Consider the following 6177-nt stretch of genomic DNA (forward strand, 5'->3'; position numbering starts at 1 on the left):
GAAGCTATTTGCACATTTAGGTAGCCGATCTGTCATTACACTAATTCCTAAGGAAATCAAATAAGACAGCCACTCAATTTACTCTTTAATTTACTCATTAAGGCTGAAAGAGGCTGAAGGGGATCACTCAGTCTAGAGGGAACAAGAAATCATAGCATCAAAGAAGCAAAGTAATTCTACTCACAAAAAGGGCTTCATTTGCTGTTTCAAGATCATGTAACAAAAATAAGTCCTGTTGTGAGTTTAGAATAGATGTAAGATCCTGTTAACACAAAAGTAATTTCTGGAGGCCCTGGAACACTCAGCCACCAGTTGGATTGCTTTTTTTTCCTTACAATTTCTTGGTTGGCCAACCCTTATGAAATTACATACCTTGTGGTAAGAAGTTAAGAAACATATAATTACGAAAAGAAAAATAGGTGGTTCAAGTAACTTTTTGGTAAACAGTGGAGATTGCCTTTTTATTACCATAAATTACTAAGAAGAAGAAAAAAGATTCTTGGAGTACCTCCAAATCTGGCAAAGATTCATCATTTAAGCCTTGGTTTTTCCATTTTCTTTTCTCTTCTTGCCACTATGGAATTTGACAGGTTCCAATGAAAGAGCAGTAAGGACAATGGGATATGTTTTGAGGTTAACGTGCACAGCTAAAGAGTACAGACTCTTAAAAGGAAGATCTTTCAGTTCGCAAGCCATATAATTTGCTTCCCTCTTCTCCCCTTCTCCTCTCTTTCCTCTTCTTCCTCCCTCCTTCCCCTCTTCCTCCTCCTCCTCCTCCTCCTCCTCCTCCTCCTCCTCCTCCTCCTCCTCTTCCTCTTCCTCTTCCTCTTCCTCTTCGTCTCTTCCTCCACCTTATTCTTCCTCTTCTTCTCCTCCTCCTCCTCCTTCTTCTCTCTCCCTCTCTCCCTCCCTTGCTCCATCCCCATCCCCATCCCCATCTCCATCCCCATCCCCATCTCTCTCTTTTTCTTATAAATGTATCCTCTATTTTCACATATGAAATCCCTAAAAGTATATGGTAAACTTCTGGAGGGCATGGCCTGATGGACTGTATTTTTTCCCTCACCTCTTTTCCCCTTTATTATCCTCAACTCTCTTTACTCGCCAATTATATAGCACCTAGTGTGAAGTATGAGTGAAATAATCTATTTTTAAATGATCAGATAACATATAACTTTTTTTGACAATTCTTTATTATTATATGTCCCCCCTTTCCCCCATTAACCCCCTCCAGCCCCCTACCCACCTCGCCCCAGGCCTTCAGCACCCTATTGTCTGTGTCCATGGGTTATGTATATATGCATACAAGCTCTTTGGTTGATAACCACCCACCCACCCTCTGAGATTGCGCACTCTGTTCCATGCTTTCATATCTCTGGATCTACTCCGTTCACCAGTTTATTTTAGATAACATATAACTTTTAAATCCAAGTGAGTATTTTGACTTTCACCCTTAACTTTGGGTGGTGCTATAGTTATTATGGTAATGATGCCCATGCTGAAATCATTCGGAACCCTCCACTGTATGAAGTTTTGTACACTCCTTTAAAGTAGCAAAAGTCTTAATTGACTCCATATACAGGGAACCTGTTGTGAACTTGTGCTTATGTAGAGTAAAATGCCGTTTCCATTGCCTGCAACCACCCTGAAGACACCGGATCATAATCTTGCAGTGCACGCAGAACTTGTTACCACACCTAAGTGTTATGTTCTCTCACACATGCCTGTCCTTACAACTTTTCAAAAATGAAGTTAACATATCAAACTGAAGTATTATGTAATATATATCAAGCATATGATAATTTATAGATACTAAAACGAAACAAAACAGAGAATCTCAACATTTTGACAACCATTGCCTTCTCTTATTCTTGACCTCATACCTTGGAATGTGTGCAATTTCTTTGTGATTTTCCTAACTCTATTCATTTTGGTCTTTAAGATTTTTATCATTCATTTTGTCCCTGAGGGATTTTGCCCACTTTCTTCCTAGAGCTGGTCCTACAAAAACCAAAACTGGAACACCATTTTTAGATTCATCTCGGCCAAATCACCATTCTTTTGACTCTCTGAGTATCTGTAATAGTCACCATAGTCTTCCTCCCTCTCCCTCTCCCTCTCTCCCTCCTTTTCTTTAAAAAGCCTGAGAAGAAAAAGCACTTCTATTGTCAGAGAGCCCGTTAGGTTCCAAACATGGCTCAATTCTGGAATCAGGCCTAATGAATTTCTCCTCAGTTCTGGGGTACATAAAAAAAATAATAATAATAATAATGAGACATGCTACCTCCCAGCAAAGGATGTCTTTCCAAAGTGGATTATTTTGGAAAATAATAAAATATTCAAATCCAAATATAGAGAACAATTTAGTGACCAGGCTGAGTAATCCCCTTATTTAGCTGGTTTGTTTTATGTCTAAAAAGCATTTATTCAATAAATGATTTTTTAAATTCCAGGCTAAGTATATAGTATCAAACAAATAAAACATGACATCTCTATGTATGGGGTGAAAATTAAAAGAATATGCGCATACTTAAAAGATAATGTTACTACCCTCAGTGGCCTCTTTTTTCCACATGATGAAAATTGTGCTTTCTGTGTCTTTGCTACAGTTATTTACCTCATTTGTTTACAGCAGTCCTGATACCTTTCGATTCACTTTGATTTATTGAAGTACATTTATTTTTAAAGATAATTCACATAAAACAGGGCTCTGTTTAATTAGAACTATTGCTTTAGGGTTAAGCTATAGCTTTCCAAGGTAGTTGTTATGCAGTTTTGCCTTTTGTCATTGTTATGTGAATGACTGGTGGGAAGGCAAAAAGAGGTGCAGGAATAGTTCAATCTTTTGGACTTTTGCAAATTGGAGTGATTTAACTGGGCACATAATTCCTCTTTCACTCACTTAAGGAAGAAATAAGGGACAGGTAAGAGAGAATATTAGAGAAAATGGAAGTTACATTGTATGTTTTTAAAATATATTTTTATTGATTTCAGAGAGGAAGGGAGAGGGAGAGAGAGAAACGTCAATGATGAGAGAGGATCGTTAATCAGCTGCCTCCTGCATGGAGGATCAAGCCCACAACCTGCCCTGACCAGGAGTGGAACCATGACCTCCTAAGGTGCATAGGTCAGTGCTCAACCACTGAGCCATGCTGGCTGGGCTACATTGAATGCTTTGTTATTTTAATACTCTGCCAAATAGCAGAGTATTTGCTTATTTGAAGTGTTTCCAGATTCGTGCCATTGGATTCTCTGAGAAGCAGGCACTGAGCTATGAGTGCAAGAAGTGTATTGGGGGAGTAACACCTGTGTTAAATACAGGGGGAGGAAACCGGATAGGGCAGGGAGAATCTCAACCATGATGCAGATCTGACAAAGATTCAGTCTAGTGTCAACTCCACAGGGAGCCCCACAGCAAAGATCATCCTTAGGAGGAGTCTTATTGGGGGTGGGACTAGCCAAGCTCTAGAAAGTCACCATCATCAGTTATTGGCTGGAGGAAGGCCTTGGTTCAAGGTCCTGCAGGCACCACAGCCAGAGGCTGCCAGCAAACCTCTGCTTAGTTAGAGATGCCACACAGAAATACACAGAGAAAGGGTCAAGTCTTGGCTTTTTAGATCCAAGATGAACTTTTGATACGTATGCCTATGACAGTTGTTTGGAAGAAAAGTCACGCTCAGTGAAAGATAGAATAGAACAACTCTGGGACCAGAGAAGGTTGTTGCCCCTTCAGGTGGGAAGGAAGTAGAGTGAGAATGGAAGAAGACATGGAAGAAGCTGACTCATCTGAGCTGAATTCTGGCGGGAGAAGGACAGAATGAGATAACCCAGCCAGGGATCTGAGCATCTGGCATGGGGACAGCGCTGCACGTGGCTGTTCAGTTGTGCCTGCCCTCGGGCCCTGAGCTGAGGGACTGGAGTGGGACACCCAGCTCACACAAGACTCCAAAGCCATGAGACCACGGGGAAGAAGTCCTCTACTTGATCTGCCCAGCAGATGTGCATCTTGGCAATATGTCCAAACAGAAGGGATGCCTTTATTTATAATCCACACAATGTTTCTTGTAGACCAGTAGGGGCCCTGACAATGCATTGCTTTCTGGGTGGAGTCTGAGAAGAATTACAAGGCCTCAGAAGCCTTTCTAGCCAAGCAAAATACAGATGAGGAGAGAATGCATGTCTGGTGGGGTGTCAGATCCTAGGCCTGACACCAGGTCTTGTAGCACAGTGCTGGGGAGTCTGGAATTTCTTCCCTCCACGTCCAGAGCAGTACTGATGTTGCACTGAAACCAGAGGACGTGGGAAGTCCTTAAGTAGGATAAAGGAGCTTTTCTGAAGTATGTAATCGAGAGTCAAAGAGCACATGAAAATTAGTGGATGGCAAGGAGAGAAGTAATACTGATCAATCATTGTTCCACTCTGGGTGTTATATAAACCCTGGGGACTCAGGGACAGTTCTGGGGAGAAATGGGAAGGATCTTGTATTGACATACTCCCTTGTATGAATAAGGTTACCTACACTTACTGAGGTTAAATTTCTACCATTCAGAGGAATAGGGACCCAAAGTCGTTGAGTGGTAGGAAAAAAATATATATGTATGTATATTTGTTTCCAGTGTAGTGTGTGACCTGAAAAATTAGGACCACCTGTACATGAATCAATAACTGAGGTTCCAAGTTGTAGTGCATTCCCCCAAGTCTCAGAAATCAGTAAGAGGAAAAAGCTTTCAGACTCAGACTTTCTGACACCAACCCCAGTGTTCTTCACCTGACAGCATCCCACTTCCTCTCCGCGACCTGTGAGGAAGCGCAGCTAGCACTGTGCAGTGTTTGGCACACAGCAGGTGCTAGATAAATGCATGCTAGTGAATGTTAATTGACTCGTTTGCTGCATCCCTGAAGGTGGAATTAGCTGCACACACAAAGCTGAGAGGCTTTAGTCCCCTGCTTTAATTAGCAAACTGTGATGTGTCTAAGCTAAGTACTTTAGAGAAAGGAGAGAGGCAGTTGAAACCAGGATTCTAAATGATCAGAACCGCTGATCTGTTTACACACCCGATGCCAGGATCTCGATGGTGAATATTACAGGAGCATCTTAACAGCCAAAGTGCTGTGCACAGAGCTAGCACCCTGCAATGACTGAGCTGACTGTACATCGCTTTCTTCTGAGGGTCCCACCTACCATGTAGCCCAGGCAGCAGGCTCTCAGTTCTGAGGCTCTTTGGACACATGTCATGTCTCCACTACTGACTACTCACAACTATGAAGTCTGGGAGCCAGACCGATTTATATGTCCAGTGCAAAGTGTTTAATGTACTTACACTGATTCACAAAGTAAATTCCTCTCTCTCTCTCTCTCTCTCTCTCTCTCTCTCTCTCTCTCTCTTCTCTCTCTTTCTCTCTCTCTCTCTCTCTCACACACACACACACACACACACAGAAAAGTATGCATTTAGTTACAGATTTGTTTTATGGACCAATTTTAAACAATCAAAATTTAAATAAGAAAATTCAGGACTCAGACTCAGCACTAAAAATATAGTGCTTACAAATGAAGCTGTACAAAAATACAAACAGCCCAAATGTCCATCAGCAGGGGAATGGGTAAAGAAATCATGATACATTCATAGATGGAGTGCTATACATTTAGAATTTATGAATTGTATTGTATCTAAATGAAAAAGAATGAACTGAATTAACAAGGATTGGAGCAATGGCTGTAGTGAAGATGTCAACAATGGCTACAATGCCGATCGCCAATATTTGCATTGTCTCCAAGACGGCATTTACTTTCTTTGGTAACACGGGACTCCGCTAAAAGAAACGCTGGGGAGTTTTCATAGTGGGCAGATATCAGGAACTATAATTCGTTGGCTAATTGTCACTGGCTATATGGAGGACATTTAAAGTCATCTTTAATTGAATTTATTGGGATGGCGTTGGTTAATAAAATTCTATAGGCTTCAGGGGTACAATTCTACAATACATCATCTATATATTTTATTGTGTGTTCACCACCCCAAGGTGAGGTTCACCACCTCAATTCATTCTCGCCTCATCTGTATTTTGTTTGGATAGAGAGGCTTCTGAGACTGTTCTTAGACTTTATCCAGAAAGCAATGCATTGTCGGGGCCCCTACTGATATACAAGAAACGTGTGAATTATAAATATTTAAT

The sequence above is a fragment of the Myotis nattereri genome (genome assembly GCF_964212035.1).
Source record: "Myotis nattereri genome assembly, chromosome: 14".
Taxonomy (NCBI): Eukaryota; Metazoa; Chordata; class Mammalia; order Chiroptera; family Vespertilionidae; genus Myotis; species Myotis nattereri.